This window comes from Ahaetulla prasina, chromosome 13 (assembly GCF_028640845.1).
Source record: "Ahaetulla prasina isolate Xishuangbanna chromosome 13, ASM2864084v1, whole genome shotgun sequence".
Lineage (NCBI taxonomy): Eukaryota > Metazoa > Chordata > Lepidosauria > Squamata > Colubridae > Ahaetulla > Ahaetulla prasina.
The window spans coordinates 23,959,476-23,977,302 of NC_080551.1; the positions used below are offsets into that span (position 1 = coordinate 23,959,476).

A 17,827-nucleotide genomic window follows, 5' to 3' on the forward strand; every position below is an offset into this window, starting at 1 on the left:
AATGAATGGAGCAACAGAAGAGTATTTTCAAGATCATCTCAGAATGAAAGATTTGCTCTATAACTTGCTTGACCAGAACTAGGTAGAACTCAAGCTTTTTCATGCCCCATGATGCCATGAGTCACTTAGACCTCCATCCCTGCAAGAAAGTTCAGTAGCCAAATTCACCAAAGTCCAGGAGGCTAGAAGGGAAGATGGCCACCGCAAGGAGGAGGTCAACCAAGCTCCTCTTCATTTCAGAGTTTGCCATCAACGCGAAAGAAGATGGGGGCACTTAACAAGCAAATCTCTCATCTGCTTCTAACAGGCTTTCAGCATAAGGCTCGCTGACAGCTAATCTCTGGATCCACTTAAAAGATCAGATGGAGGCGAGACTGGTGCTAGAGAGAGAGGTGGACATGGCTCTCACTATCATTTCCATCTGGGCTTGGTGCCAACAGCAGCAGCAAAGAAGATCTTTGTTGCCAGCTGTGGCAGCCTTGTTACTCCTCCTCCTCAAATCTCTTTCCTGAGACCGGGATGGCAAATAACAAGGATTCCCATCTTGTGTTTATTTGCACATTATGGGCATTTACATTTAGGTAGGTTGTGAGTTTAGCTGGTCTGCTTTCCAAACAAATTTCCAGCCCCCTGCTAGGATTGAACAGCATTTATGGCCTTTCCACCAGATCAGCTCTAGGATTGTCTTCAAGTTTCTTTCCCCGTCGATTTGTCCCTCCAAACACAACTAGGAGGAACTGAGCATGGTCATCTATCTGATTCCATTCACTCTCCTATGTTGTGTGTGCTCCCATCCAGGGACTGGGGAAAATGTAGAAAACACAGTGATGAGGCACCAAAAGTGGTTAAGGAAGTAAGACTCAGAGGGAGAAGCACGCTAGCATTTCATCACAAGAAGATTTAACTAATCTAACATTCTACAATGACCTTTCCGTTCCAAAATGACTTAAGGATCATCTCAGATGGAGCAAGCGAATCCAGATTTTGCAGAGTCTAGATCTTACAGATATTTATTGAGAACTCACCTCCCACCATTCAATAGTTGAGAAAAATTACACAACATTCAAGAAGCTTCCACTAATAGTCCTGAATTAATCCTCCTTTGAATGTGGCGGGAATTGTTCTGATGTAGTTGTCCACCCCTGTCTCAAGCACAACCACAGCCAAGAACTGCTCTGTCTACCATCATGCAAAAATATCTAGCAATCATCTGGCAGAATTTCCTAATTTAACATAGTCACACAATTGGAAATCTATCCATGACACTGAGCTGGACTGAGCTGCAATATTGCTTAAGGACGGGAGGGGGAAAGGATCCCATGTTGCCTAGAATGAGTCAACATGCTTTGATTTCTAACTCTGTGACTGTGTGTTGCACGACACGAACTTTGCTCACTTGGTTACTTTATGGTTCAATGTACTGTAGTGTGCAAACCCAGAAAAAAAATGGGTTAAAGGCAACAATCAGGTTCAGCAATGCTGTCAACACGGAGCCAGTCCTCCCCAGTAATGGACCATGGGTTCTATCATCCATTTCTCTGCTTTCCCAGTTCCACATAACCAATTTCTTCATCACTGAAAGCATAGAGCATCGCCTTGCAATCTGTGATGGGCAAAGATCATGTCAGAAGCTGATTCTTGAATGGCTCAGTTCATGCAAGAAGAGAGAAACTGAAATAACACCAAGGAGCGTGAAAATGGGGGAAATAAGTTCAAAATGAAAAGAAATACTGGTGGTTGGTTGGGGTTTTTTTGGGGTTTTTTTGGTTTGGAAGACCTTTGTACTGCATTGTACATGTCCCCTAAGGCAGTGTCTCTGAACCCCAGCAAGTTTAAGCTTTCTGGCTGGGGAATTTTGTGAGTTGGACTCCACACATGTTAAAGTTGCTGAAGTTGAGAAACACTGCCCAAGGGCACTTCTTCTAGTGCAAATGCCCAGCACGGCACATTCTTCTTGACCTCACCTGTGGAAGCCTGTGGAGTGAAGGCAACCTTGCAATTGAGAAGGTTTGGAGTTTTGTGGATGTCAACCACAGATGTGGCTTTGCGATAGCAAGCTGGGAAAATAATTGAATTCATGTCATGCTCAGATGTTTTCTATAATACTGAATGTCCAGGAATGAGCAAAAGACCACAGTGAAAATCATCTGTGCAAAATCCATGGCGGAATCAATTACAGACCAAGGGGAGACATGATCGGGCAAGTTACATCAAATAGATTATCGGTGAGAAAGAGGGAAGGAAGGAAGGAGAAGGAAGGAAAGAAGGAAGGAAGGAAGGAAGGAAGAAGGAAGGAAAGAAGGAAGGAAGGAAGGAGCAGGAAGGAAGGAAGGAAAAGAGAAAGGAAGGAGGAAGGAAAGAAGGAGAAGGAAGGAAAGGAAGGAAGGTAGGAAGGAAGGAAAGAGAAGGAAGGAGGGAGGGAGGGAAGGAAGGAGGGAGGGAGGGAAGGAAGGAAGGAAGGAAGGAAGGAAGGAAGGAAGGAAGGAAGGAAGGAAGGAAGGAAGGAAGCCATCTCCCTTCTTTGCTCTTTGACAAAAGCAAATTACTTATGAAGGTAGTAAGAAAATACTTAATGCCAACTCCTTAGCCTTCCTTCAACAAATCCCACTTAGAGCAACATTTGCAATCCTCTTGATTATTAACCGATTTCTTCTAGGCAAGAAATGAAGGACTAAAGGCCCCTCCATGAAAATGACGGATGACTACAGGGGCATGAAGAGACGTCTGTTTGATCATTCCTCTGCAGGCAAGGGGAGACCTTGAGATCACCCACAAGTGCTCCAGACACTCTTTCCAGTCAATAGATCTTTCATCATCATCTTCTCAGCCCGAGAACCAGAAATTTTATTTCCCCACTGTTGATTTCAGTGGGTCCTCTGTAACAAACTCTCTGTAGTCAAAATTTGGGGATCCATCAGCAAACACTGTTCATCTGTCACTTCACTTTTCCACCCCGGGCCACCCCAGTGAAGCTGTCGAAGTGTTGTCCCGGTGTCTGGAAGCCGTACGGGTCTGGATGGGGAGGAACAGGCTCAAACTTAATCCCTCCAAGACGGAGTGGCTGTGGATGCCGGCACCTCGGTACAGTCAGCTGCAGATGCGGCTGTCTGTCGGGGGTGAATCATTGGCCCCGATGGAGAAGGTACGCAACTTGGGCGTGCTCCTGGATGGCCGGTTGTCCTTTGAAGACCATTTGGCGACCGTCTCCAGGAGAGCATTTTATCAGGTTCGCCTGATCCGCCAGTTGCGGCCCTTCCTGGACCGGGATGCCTTATGCACAGTCACTCATGCCCTTGTTAGCTCGCCTGACTACTGCAATGCTCTCTACATGGGGCTCCCTTGAAGAGCACCGGAGACTTCAGCTAGTTCAGAACGCTGCGCTGGTTATTGAGGGAGCGCCTCGGAGCTCCCACATAACACCTATCCTGCGCAGACTGCACTGGCTACCTGTTGTTTTCGGGTGCGCTTCAAGGTATTGGTTACCACCTTTAAAGCGCCCATGGCTTAGGACCGGCTATCTACGGGACCGCCTACTGCCGGCTTCTATCTCCCATCGTCCGCACGCTCCCACAGAGAGGGACTCTCAGGGTGCCGTCAGCCAAACAGTGTCGACTGGCGGCCCCAGGGGAGGGCCTTCTGTGGGAGCTCCGACCCTGTGGAACGAACTTCCCCTCGGACTTCGACAATTACCTGACCTTAGGACCTTTCGCCGCGAACTTAAAACTTATTTATTTCATATGGCTGGACTAGCCTGATTTTTATTTTTATTGGATGGGTTTTTAAAATTGTGTTATTTTATAGGGGAGTATGTTTTTTAATGTTTTGGGCATTTAAATTAGTTTTTTAAGGGTTGTTTTTAAATTATTGTGTGTATTTATATTTTATCTGCCTGTTCACCGCCCTGAGTCCTTCGGGAGAAGGGCGGTATACAAATTAAAATATTATTATTATTATTATTATTATTACTTCTAAACCGATTCTTTGTATCAATCCTTGAATTGATTAGACCGGTAAGAAATTTTATCTCCTTTTTTTGTTTTTCCTTCTCCTCCCAAACACCCATGGATTTATAAAATCCTGAAATAAAACAATTATTTCCTGGATGTAGCTGGACCAATAAGGACACCTCAGAAAACATTCTGTACCAACAGTAAGAATCTTCTCCTACTTCTGAATCAACATGGTTTATTTTGTTATTTATTAGGGTTTTTTTAAAAAAAGAAAAAAGAACAAGTCTTTAATTTGTAGGTTATCTGAGCCCTGTGGGATGGATGAGCTTGTATTGGAGGCCAGGAAATTAAAGGTTTGGGCAACCTCTGCTCCACCTCATCACACATCACTGATTTTTCTATTACACTGTTTTTCAGTGGTTTAGCATTTCTACCTTGCTGGAGGCATTAATTCTGAGAGAAGCCGACCTAATGCAGTGGGAGCATACGTATGGGAAGGCTCTTTTTTGCATCCACAATGTACTTTGCTGCCAATAAAACATCCTAGCTGACTTTCCTCCTCCTCCTTCTTCTGAAGACTACAATTCCCTTTTGTTACATCCACAAACATCTCCTCTGCTTTCCACAATTCATCGTTCTTTTGTCAGGAAAAATATATATATACAAGTGCAACACAGGGCAGATTGATTCATCACTACCTTAAAATATGAATAATGCCCTTTTAAACATAAATAAATACAAGGTCGGTCTACGGGAATGATAGATGGGATGTTGACTTGAAAAGAAGGAAAAGGGGGAGCTTTCTTTTCCTGCCTCCATTGACATGAAGAAGTCAGACGAGACCACAGGCTGGGGACTCCAACGTTGCTACCTTCTGCCTTTCTATGTCAGTCCTGCGTTCCCACCTCAGATACCAATCCTTTTATCGGGAAGAGAATTGTTGTGTTTGGAGGAGCACGTTGAAATTCCCGCACAAATCGCACCTGTGGGTGCGAAACGGACAACTCTGTATGTCCTTAGTTCGGACGGGAAGTGGAAGCTATCAGAGGAATGTCTTGAGTATGAGTTGGATGGAAATTGGACAATTGTGCAGCACTTCAGTACCATAGACAGTTCCTACCGAGTTCTCCTAGCAATCCTAATATCCCATCCCAACTCATCCCATCCCCCTCTACTCCCCTCCACTCCTGTCAGAGCGTTTACAGCGTGGCTTACTATTTTGAGGAGCAAAATACAGGACACAAAGGTTTTGTCATTACAAACAGCGATTTATATACAAGTCATAAATATATAGACACACGTGCTAAGCAAAGCCAGTCAGTCACTCTTCTGTATATAGACGCCTATATATAAACCGCTGCTTGTAATGACAAAATCTCTGTGTACTGAGTATTTTACTCCTGGGTTGTCTCACAATAGTAGTCATGCTGTAAACACTCTGACAACTCCATTCCATTCCACTCCACTCCACTCCATTCCAATTGCAATAATTCTAATTCTGATTCTGATTCTATTCTAATTTTATTGCAGCAGGAGCTTGAGGCCACTTTAAGTGAGACAGATTTTCCAGTTGGTCGTCTTCTACAAAATCAGTGCCCCGACTTTTTATAAGGCTCCCTGTGTCTTTTTTTTTTTTTCAGGGTAATGCAACGCAAACAGATCCAGTACGAAATAGCCAGTGGCTCAGGGATTATTTAGCCACTCTAAAATTGTTCGATTTTGGCAATGTTGAACTACCAACAACCATTACTTTGTGTAATCAGTGCGGAATCCCCCATATGCTGTGGTCCTTCATAACAAGCCAGATTTGGTCCACTAGTATTGCCTGCATGAGAAAATATCTCTTTATTTTATTATCATTTAGATGGTCCTGTTTTAGTTTAGTTCATTGCCTTTACTTAGTAACAGAAGATTTCTTAAGACCCTTGGGGGTCACCGTATAATATCTGATGAGCCGCAGCTCAGAGCTGCCAGACCATGAAAGTTTGTTTTAATCTACCTGCTGTTTTACTAAAATAAGCAATGGATCTCCACAGGGGTGCAACATAGACACAACACTCTATCTTTTATCTTATAAAATGGAGAGACTTACCAGGAACAGCAGTCCGGCCAAGGTCTTCTGTGTCGACAAGAGTCCTGCAAAAGAACAAGAGATGCAACAATAGGTAAAGAAGTTTGCAGAAGAGCAAAATAACTCAGCTCAACCCAAACTTTTAGGAAATTTCCATGCACCTCAACAATTACATCCAAGGCTGTTCATAAGAGGCATTGGATTGTAATCATTTATGGGGAAGGATAGACTTATCAATAGTTATCTGTCTTGGTATAGAAACACCAGGAAAAGGCCAAGGGAGCAGGCTACCTAAGAGGAATTTCTGAGGAGTCACAATATGCCAGCCCTACAACCCCAAACTTCTGCTTGGAGACTTCCTCATTCAATCACTGTAGGGTGGTAAGTTGGTCAGTCCATCCATCCATCCATTCATCCCAAAGGTGATTTTTCCAAAAGGCAACTGGATTTTCTTGGGTTTTTCCTTGAAAACATTTTGCTTCTCATCCAAGAAGCTTCTGAACTGAAGAATGAAGACGTTTCTTGGATGAGAAGTGAAACATGTTCAAGGAAAAGCACAGGAAAGTCCACATGCCTTTTGAAAAAGCTCCTTTGGGCGAACCATGACCTGGATGATTGAGACTCTCCATCCATCCATCCATCCCAAATGGGTTCACCATCAGATACCATTGGACTATTTTGCTTGGAGCCTTGCTTCTACAAACATCATTTATCAACATCAGCTGATGTTGCTTATGATGCCAATTAGTACCCAAGGACAGAACAGGACTAGCCATCCTAAGAAAAGGGGGAATTATACGGTGGGCAACCTGCTTCTTCCAAATTTTTGCTGCATTTATTCTTTGCTTTTGCACTCCATTTCCCGCTTCTAATTAAAGAGTCTGATTCATGATCTATGTCAAGCACCAAGAAAGCTTATTACTTCACATCATATCCATCACCTCTGGGCTACTCCATTTTAATCCTTTCTCCTAGTCAAAAAATTACCAGTTGCTGGAAGCAGAAGTTCACTAATGAAGGGCATTTCTCCCCTACAATTGTTATCCTCCAACCAGTTATTAATGGGGAATAGAAAAGATTTGAATGTGGTTGGAAGAAATGACTGGACAGAGATTGGAACTCAAACCAGAATTATTCCTATCAGGAATTATACAAGAAGATCTAAGTAAAGGGTTAACATATTTAATATTGCATATCATAACAGCGGCCAGAATAGTTTATGCCCAACAGTGGAAGAGTGAAAACATACCTAAAGAAAGGGAAATAATAAAGAAAATACTTGACTGTGCGGAATGTGATAGACTGATGCTAGAACTGAAAAATAAAGGAGAGACAGAATACTATGAGATTCGGAATAGATTTTATCAATGGTTAGACTTAAAATATATAGACTATAAACTTTATTACGGTCATCGACCACCAATAGACATACAATAAATTAAAAATAATAGTGACATTAATGGTAAATCATAACATCCCTGTTATGAAAATACATGATCTCCAACTGTTGGGGTCACTCCCTAATTTACATGTGTGGAGAGCCAATAAGTATGTGAGTAAATGTATTTTTCCAAAAATTGTTTCAGATATCTCCAAAAAATTGGCACAAGTTGATATCTATAATTCTGTAACCAATTTTGTTTTCTGTGGCCATTGCAGCGACACAGAATTTTGCTATCTCTCTAGTAAGGGGAGAATATATATTGACCTACATACATACTCTGTATAACTCACAGATATATCTGATATCTGTGAGATATCTTCGACTTCTGCTTTACCACATATACATACCTGTTCTGCTATTGGCGTTCTTTTATACCTACCCTGGAGAAGCGCTGAGGGGAGAATATTAAATCTGGCTCTGAAGAAAGCTATTCTTTATTTTGGGAACACCAGATCATTTAGATATCTTGCTGATTCCCACACACCCTGCTTGATTCTGTCCCTACTGTGGAAAGGAAACCTATTTAGTTCTTCTTGGAACTCCATGTCCTTCATTCTATCAATTACTACTTGCTTTGCTTTGTCAAAGGTGAGGGACATTAAGAATACTGATGAGAGCCCATAAGAGCCCAGCTTGTGATCTATCGTCTATTTCCAGGGGGAGGAGAAATTGTCAGTCAGTACTAGCGGGGACAGTCCCTCTGGAAAGAAATGAATTTTTAGCCAATAAATGATCATCATCTTCCTCCTTACCTGAATTTGAGGCATACCTGTCTCAATTCTTAGCTGCGTGTTTGGAGTTCCTTTGGGTGCAGCTAAGATGGCTTGCAGGAATTTGGTTTGTATGGTTTCTAGCAAGTTTTTCTTTGCAAATGGTTAGACTTAAGGAATAGAAGTTGGGACGAGTAAGAACAAGGAGGCATAGATTGAAACAAAAGGCAATATATGTACCATGTTTCCCCGAAAATAAGACCCTGTCTTATATTTTTTTGAACCTTGAAATGAGCACTTGGCCTTATTTTTGGGGAGGTCTTATTATTTTGGGGCATGTGGAGCAAGATGGGGCTTCTCTTGCCATCTTATCTGATTTCCAACTCTGTGTTTAAATATTTTCGGGGAGGGCTTATTTTGGGGGGAGGCTTATTTTAGCGCCAATTGGGCTTATTATCAGGGGATATCTTATTTTCGGGAAACAGGGTAATATAGTATATAAGTATAAGCATGTATAAGAGGTTAAGTATGTGTATGTAATTAGCAAGCAGTAATGTATATTGAATACATAAGAGACTTGTATTATACTTTATACAGCAGAGATATCGCCACGACGGTTCCACCAAATACAATTTTTTTCCAAAAAAAATAAAGGTTTTTAAAATAAATTTTAAAATCTTGATTCTCCCAAACATCTAGATCACTGGTCTCTTTGAAACCTTCCTAAACTCCCAGATGAATCCATCAGTCAGATTCCCTCGTTTCTACCTTCAATCATTTTTAACCGCAAGTTGTTTCCATAATGATTCTGTAGACATTTGTGAAGTTTGCTTGGTTCTTTATTTCTTTAAAAAGGGAGGGGGAAAAACCCAACCCAATTCTCACCATCCCTGGAAGGGCTATCAATCTGCTCTACCAGCAGTTTTCTATAACTTCTTTGCTCCTCATCTTTGACTCCTCTTATCTCTTCCCGACAGGGAATCCAAGAGGAAAACAAGACCGCACCAAGACAGAAGCGCCAAGGGAAGGTGTTGTAATCATCTAAGCACTAGCAAATCAACTGTTTTGTGTTTTGTGTTCTCTCTCCCTACCCAAATCGCTTGCCCTTTCCCTTCCTTCTAGGACTGGGAGCTATACAATTTGTTAAGATTGATCGCCCACCAAAACAGAAGAAATAAACTCAATATAATTAACTCAGCCTTTCCGCCTGCTGGGAGAGAGAATTTTTCTTTTCTTTTTTTTTTAAAGAAAGAATGCAAAAGAGGCAAAATAAAGCTATTCGGAGCCTTTGACCGCGTTTCTCTTTCCTGTGAAGAAATAACCCCTTTTGCACCACCATGTGGTGAGAGACCCCGTACGGAGATAGAGCCCTTGTGGGTCTTTCTCTCCCCATATACCTGCTGCTTTGATTTCAGATACCATGGACAACATTCAGAAGGAGAACATGGGGCTTGTACAACCTGTGTTTCCCAAATTTGCACAGCTGGAGAGCAGCAGGGCTGGGAAGTGGCTCACCAGGCTAATGCAGCAACACACAGCTGCCTGCAATTACAATTACTGCAGGTTCGAGTCCCACCAGGCCCAAGGTTGACTCAGCCTTCCATCCTTTATAAGGTAGGTAAAATGAGGACCCAGATTGTTGGGAGGGCAATAAGTTGACTTTGTATATAAATATACAAATAGGATGAGACTATTGCCTTACACGATGTAAGCCGCCCTGAGTCTTCGGAGAAGGGCGGGGTATAAATTCAAATAATAAAAAAAAGCAGAGGTTAGAACAGGGTGACCTTCATCTGGATCAGCTGTAAGAAGGACTCTCCACTGAGGCTTGACCTGCATCAAAGATGCTGGTCTTTCTCATGGTTGAGAACCTGAGAACCTGTGTGGACTACAGATTTCATCCCTCGGGTAGAGATTAGACCTTTTCTTTCTTAAAGGGAAAAATGCTTGCAGAATCTCAGGGAATCCATATCAACTTTTACCTCTGGAATCCAGCCAGTGGTGGGATTCAAGTCATTTAACAACCAGTTCTCTGCCTTAATGATTTCTTCCAAAAACCAGTTTGCCAAACTGCTCAGAAAGTTAACAACCGGTTCTCCCGAAGTGGTGCGAACTGGCTGAATCCCACCACTGATTCCAGCTCTTGGCACTATGTCAAGAGCCTACTGTGGCCCTTGAACTGATGGCGATCACACATCTCTACCTTATTGATGCCCTTGGCAGATGCACCATGCTTCAACTGGCATGAAGCATGCTTAGCAAACAGCTGTTAAATAATAATAATAATAATAATAATAATAATAACAACAACAACAACAATAACAACAACAACAACAACAAGGACTACACTAAAAGGCAAAAGAATACCCCATTCTCACTTCACTCTCCTCCCAAGGTGCCAATTTACATAACTCTATATGCTAATCTATGCAAAGGAACAACGCAGCATCTGGAGAATTATAAATATCGCTAAAGCCTCTTCTTCTTCTTCCTCTTTCTCTGCCGTGTATGTAACACCACGTGAAATTTATAGGACTTCTGTGGAGGCTCTCATAGGTGTCTCCTGTGAGGCTGTGAGGCTCATTTGTGTCAGAATATAAAGCAGCTCTGCACCATTACAACATTGGCGCACAACGTATCCACATGCACAAAGACAGCCAGGAGCAAGATGTAGTCAGACAACCAGTTGCCCAAAGAATCAACTCAAAATATTTTTTGGTACTTCTTGGTGGTATTAGCAGCAACGAGCTTGGTTTGTTGGGTGTGGGTTGTTAAAGAGTTCATAATAATAATAACAACAACAACAATAAAAACAACAACAACAACAATAATAATATCAGGAGATGCCAGAGTCGAAGAAAAAAAACTGGAAAAAGATCACGAAATATCGCAACCTGGCCATTGAAACTACACGGCTATGGATGAAACATGTAACAGTGATACCCATTGTTATTGGGGCACTTGGTACCATGTCCAAGAATTTTATATGATACATCAACAAATTGCAGCTTCCTGCAAAAACACCAGCAGAACTGCAAAAAAACTGCACTACTTGGAACATCGTAAATCTTAAGAAGGTACTTGGTTGATATCTAGGACGCTGGCAGCAACCCGTCTCAACCATCAGCACCAGTCAATGGTATTTGTGGTGCATTTTTGAATGTTCAGTTGACTGAGTTTCATGTTTAATGAATAAAGTAAACCATCATCATCATCATCATCATCATCATCATCATCATCATCATCTGATCTGGGGAAATTCATGGAATTATTTTGGATCCACAGATTAGGTGATCTTTGGAGAACCGTTTTGTTTGAACACAGCTTTCGCACACTGAATGGCCTTGTTAGCCTGTTGTGTCTTGCCCGCTCTCACAGCAGCTGGGGCCTTCTTATCTGCTCCCGAACATGGAGGAATGTATGCCTCCCGGCCCCAGTCCTGGCTCCATGCCCAGACAAGCTGAAGAGGAGGGGGCACCTCCCGGCCCCAGCCCTGGCTCCATGCCCAGGCAAACGGAGCAGCTAGACCCCTCCCCCTCCTCCACAGCATGTGAGCCTGAGGAAAGTTTATTTCCAACAGCTGCTGATTGGAGTGACCCTCGCATCAGAAGACTGGATAGGCGGAAGCAACAGAAGGAAGGGAGGGGCAGGCCTTAATGAGTGCTGAGTCATGGAGCCACACCCCATGGCCTATATAAAGGATTTGCTTTCTGGCAGTCTCTGAGTCAGGCAAAGTCGAACTTATCTTGCTGAAGTCACTTACTGGTCTCCTGCCTGCTCTGAGGACTTTGCTAGGACTTTGGGCAGAGCTGCGGAGGCAAGCCTGATTTGGATTTCCCTGACCCGGCTGTTAGCGGAGGAGTGGGACACGACATAGCCCCTTCCAAAAAAGGCAACGAAAATCCAGCGAATGTTAATCCTACATCAACCACCTTTAGCCTGCTGTAGAAATGCACCTGTGAGATCTCAACCTCCACCGATGAAACATGCTTATATCGACATAAAACTGAAAGGTTTCTGAAAGCATCTGGCCACATTTGCTCGCTTCGGGCTTTTATTGCAAAAATGGACAACCTGATCCTAGAATCATAAGCATCCCACTCAACTTCCCAGCCCCAGGAGCAAATTGAAATTATGGGGGGCAGAAAGCCATTAATTTTACATTGAAGGAGGAGATTCCTTGTCAAAGAACAAAATCTTTCAGAAGGATCTAAGATTAGCTTCTAGACATCCTTCAGGAAATGGTTGGTTACCGGCATTTAGACAGCTACGAAACTGCTGTTTACATTTTTACTACCAATGTCTTGAAGGGAAGACTAAAATTGGCAAGAGTTTGCCTCATAAGCTGCCCTTATGTCTGTTAAAGGTAAAGGTAAAGGCTCCCCTTGCACATACATGCTAGTCGTTCCCACCTCTAGAGGGCGTTGCTCATCTCTATTTCAAAGCCTAAGAGCCAGTGCTGTCCGAAGACATCTCCATGGTCATGTGGCCGGCATGACTCAATGCCAAAGGCGCATGGAACGCTGTCACCTTCCCACCAAAGGTGGTCCCTATTTTTCTACTTGCATTTTTTACCTGCTTTTGAACTGCTAAGTTGGCAGAAGCTGGTACAAGGAACGGGAGCTCACCCTGTTACGCAGCACTAGGGATTCGAACCGCTGAACGGCTGACCTTTTAATCAACAAACTCAACGTCTTACCCACTAAGCACCGCGTCCCTTTATGTCTGTTAGTTGCCTCTAATGCAGTGGTGAAATTCAGCCGGTTCTATCTGGCTCAAGCGAACTGGTAGCCACAGCAGCAGGAGGCTCCACCCACCTGCCCGGACATCATCAAGTCCTGTTTTTGGCCCTCTGCGCATACGCAGAAGGCTCTGCACAGGTGTGGAGGAGATGTGTACGCTCACATTTGCAAACCAGTAGCAAAGGTAAGTGAATTTCACCCCTGCTCTAATGGCTGCAGGAACATGAATTCTGAGAAAATTTTAAAATAAAGAAACATATGACTGGAAACCAGTGAAAAAAATTAAGCATGTCCTTCTCGGCTGATCACGTTCTTTGTCATGAGGATGGAACCAAACTGGCAAACCCCAATTTTGTCCTGCTCTTCTAATTTATGCGGCAAGAGTACAATAAGTGGTCTATTGAACAAGCTAAAGGTCAAACTAATAGAGACAAAACGAGCATTATTTGTTCAGGTTAACCTGTCCCAATCTTCCCCAAGCAGATGTCCTTCCCATCTGTTGCATTTCAATCCTCATCATTCCCAACCCTCCGTTTCCCCCAACTTGGCATTCTGTGGGTGTATTAAACCACGGCTCCCATCATCCCCAGCCATGCTGCCTGGGAATTATGGTGGGCGAAGGTCAACGCCTAGGAAGATGGCTGAGTTTGGATAAGCTGTAAATAGGTTATGCTTTAGTTGTTTAATGTCACAACTGATACCCATGTTCACCGATACCTGAACAAAGAACAGGTGGTGAGCTGAAAGATCAGAAACCAGAAAATTGAGAAAGAGTGGAACAAGATAAGCATTCCGGCAAATGTTCTCCTAGGGCTGAAGGACATAAAGCAATTTTGGAAGGAGGAAGGGAGAGAGAGAAATGTGGATGTGAGCTGATAGCAAAGTTCTTCATAGCAATGAAAGGATGCTGTGGACCTCCAAGAATTTCATAGTTCCTTTCTTTGAAGGCGTTTGAAAAGATTATAGCATTACAGGTGGTCCTGGACTTAACAATAGTTTGCTTAGCGCCCGTTCAAATTTACAACGGCACTATCCATGGAGATTCTCAAGTCATCTAGGTTGTCCCAAAGGTGTTTTTTCAAGAGGCAACTGGACTTTCCGGTTTTTTCTTTGAAGGCATTTCGTTTCTCATCCAAGAAGCTTCTTCAGCTCTGAAGAACAAGGAAATCCAGCTGCCTCTCTAAAAAGCACCTTTGGGATTATAACAGCACTGAAAAAAAAAAAAGATTTATGACCAGTTTTCACACTTATGACCATTGCAGTATCCCTATGATCACATGATCTAACTTCAGATGCTGGACAACTGACTCACATTTATGATGGTTGCCATGTCCCGGGGGGTCATGTGATCCCCTTTTGTGATGTCTGCATGCGCAGAAGCAAACGCAAGTGTCGTGTCCCACTCCTCTGCTGACGGCTGGGTCAGGGAAATCCGAATCAGGCTTGCCTCTGCAGCTCTGCCCAAAGTCCTAGCAAAGTCCTTAGAGCAGGCAGGAGACCAGTAAGTGACTTCAGCAAGATAAGTTCGACTTTGCCTGACTCAGAGACTGCCAGAAAGCAGATCCTTTATATAGGCCATGGGGTGTGGCTCCATGACTCAGCACTCATTAAGGCCTGCCCCTCCCTTCCTTCTGTTGCCTCCGCCTATCCAATCTTCTGATGCGAGGGTCACTCCAATCAGCTGTTGGAAGTAAACTTTCCTCAGGCTCACATGCTGTGGAGGAGGGGAGGGTCTAGCTGTCTGCTTGCCTGGGCATGGAGCCAGGGCTGGGGCCGGGGGATGCTCCCTCCTCTGCAGCCTGCTTGGGCATGGAGCCAGGGCTGGGGCCGGGGGATGCTCCCTCCTCTGCAGCTTGTCTGGGCATGGAGCCAGGACTGGGGCCGGGAGGCATACATTCCTCCGTGTTCGGGAGAAAATAAACAGACCCTGGCTGCGGTGAGAGCGGACAAGACACAACAGCAAGTGTGCAAGCAAAGCGACAGCAGGCGTGTGATCCCGCTGCGAACCGGTAGTAAAAGTTAAGTAGAACCCACCTCTGCCCATCTTCCAAGTTTTTTGGAAATTTGTCCCAGTGAGAATACAGTTCCGACCTTTTAAAAATAAGCATAAATAGTGTCCTCTCCAGGCTGTTAAAAAATGAAAGTTGCTTTTTCCCCCATGTGGTAAGGTCAGTTATTTGCTGGGCAAACAGCATGAATGAAAGCTGATGGGCAAAGCAGAATCAAGATCGGGTCTGTGGTAGAATCTGATTTAAATCCATGCTACACACAAGAGTTATCCTATTTTTTTAAAAAACACCCGTTTCAATTTAACTCAGTTTAAATTGGGATTCAATGTAATCCCAATTTAACTGGCGGAAATGCCGGCAGCCCTCAATTTATGACCACAATTTATGTTGCTAAGTGAAACATTTGTTAGGTGAGTTCTGCCCCATTTTATGACTTTTCCTGCCATCTTTTGTTAAGCAAATCACAGCCGTTGTTAAATTAGTAACACCATTGTTAAGGGAACCTGGCTTCCCCATTGAATTTGCTTGTCAAAAAGGAGCTTGTTCCTAGTGCACACATGCGAAGGGCTGCAAGAAAGCAAGAGCAGCTGAAGAAAAAAGGACGACTCGGGAGTAAGGCCAGAAGATGATTGGCCCCTCCCATAAGGCTTAAAAGAGTAGCAACGAGCAGTTGGGTTCTTTATAGGAAAGCAACATTGATTTCCATGGTTCTTGTCAGCATCTCTTGAACTTTGTGGGGTTTTTGTCAAGAAAAGCCTTTGGCAGGTTGCCAAAGACATCAAAGGTTGATGATAAGGCCAAAGGATTGGTTATTAAGAATTTTGTTTTGGACAAAGCTGAGAATGAATTAATTCTCAGCTGTTTTAATAAAATAAGTTTGTTGAGGACTGACTTGTGTTTAGTAATCACTACTTGGGCCTTGGTCACAACAGAAGGTTTTATGGATGGTAGCTCCCATAATGCATGGTAGCTTCTGACATCTGGATGGCAGGAACACTGTCAGGATATAACATCATTCAGTGTTGAACTCAACAGCTGGCAGCTAGCAAGCGGCCATAAGAAATATTGGACGCTATTTGAAAGCAAATGTTTATAGGTGCATGAGATGCTTTCCAGGCTGCTAAAACATTCCTAGAAACTTCCCATCGTTGGGAATTTTCACGGTGTCCTACTTATTCATTGCAATTGCTTCAGATTATACTATATTATACTTCTGGCACAAAGTGCATTTTGAAGCCCCTCTTAAAGGCATGAAGCTTGCAGGCTAGAAAATGTTGTCCTGAGTCAGCGCTTTCTGAAATTAGACTGAAATCCAAGAAGCGATATTGAAATCTAGGCCACAAACAAACGCAGAGATTTTCTCCAGGAAGAAATGTAGACTGTTGTCCTATCTTAAGACACGGATGATCTATGAGACAGGATTGGCTCATTTTTCTCTGATACATGTTCTGACGGACTTGTAGGCAACCTACAATTTCTCCCCCATCATTGGAGGCCCCAGGGATTGGAGAATTATGAGAATTTTGTCTTCTGTAAATCCTGCTCTGAGTAGCACTAAGACAAAAACAAAATATTCAGGATATATAGAATACAATAACAGAGTTGGAAGGGGCCTTGGGGATCTTCTAGTCCAGCCCCCTGCTCAGGCAGGAAATCCTACACCACTTCAGACAAATGGTTATCCAACATCTTCTTAAAAGCTTCCAGTGTTGGAGCACTCACAACTTCTGCAGGCAAGTTGTTCCACTGATTAATTGTTCTAACTGTCAGGAAATTCCTCCTTAGTTCTAAGTTGCTTCTCTCCTTGATTAGTTCCCACCCATTGCTTCTTGTCCTGCTTTCAGGTGCTTTGGAGAATAGCTTGACTCTCTCTTCTTTGTGGCAACCCCTGAGATATTGGAACACTGCTATCATGTCACCCCAGTCCTTTTCCTTAAACTAGACATACCCAATTCTAGCAACTGTTCTTCATATGCTTTAGCCTCCAGCACCCTAATCATCTTTGTTGCTCTTCTCTACACTCTTTCTAGAGTCTTAATTAGACATACTGTACTAGGAGAAGACATGGATTTCTGTAGTAAATGACTGATCTATTGCTTTGGGCTGGCACCAATCAAGGAGAATACTAATTTCTTTGATTGGTGGTTAGTTGGTTAATAGTCATGTTCAAAGTTGTGTTGTTATACATCTGGCAGAGCCTTTCTGCTCCATCACTCAGGTTCTCAGGTTCCACCATATTTTCATGGCACGTGCTAGAAGCAGTGATGGAGAACTTCTATTTCGAACAATCATCTTTGTTTTTCAATCTTGGAGGTTGAAGAATGTTGTAGGAATTGTTTTCTAGCTGGTCAAAAACTTATTAAAGCTTATTCAAGTTATTTACTTATGGAATTTAAATCCTTTGGATAAATTAGAAGAGTCCACGCTGCTAGGAATGATGGGTTCATGGAAATACCATTCCTTCAGAGCACCTTGGTAGAATCTATTCCGGAGATGACGTGGACCAGCAGAATACGGACATCTCACTAAAGTTTGCAGGCAAACAATTTAAATCCATGAGACACCTCTTGAATTCCATCTTGTAGGATGATAGATGAGCTAAGCATTCTGGTTAACGGTGAACCCAAGACACAGTAGGAAAATGTCTACCCAATTTCTCTGCCTTGAATGTGCTGGATAATTGTGAATGATAATATAACAGCATCTATAGAAGTGCTCTCTCTCGCTCTCTCTCTCTCTCTCTCTGTGTGTGTGTGTCTTTTTCCCTCTGTCTTTCTTTTTCTCTCTGTCTCTCTATCTCTGTGTGTCTTTCTCTCTCTTTCTATCTCTCTGACTTTCTCCCTCCCTCCATCCCTCTCTCTCTCTCTTTCTTTCTCTCTCTCTGTCTTTCTCTTTCTTTCT

General features: G+C 43.1%; 1 protein-coding gene across 2 annotated transcripts in view; it reads right to left on the reverse strand.

The window, feature by feature from the left end:
* The window catches only part of LINGO1 (leucine rich repeat and Ig domain containing 1), a 354,415-nt gene that overhangs the window by 240,126 nt on the left and 96,462 nt on the right, over window positions 1–17,827 (reverse strand). For both annotated transcript variants that reach the window (XM_058156707.1, XM_058156706.1), the window contains one exon: window positions 6,043–6,086. The gene's annotated coding sequence lies outside the window, so the exon portion shown is untranslated. The remainder of the gene's footprint in view (window positions 1–6,042; window positions 6,087–17,827) is intronic.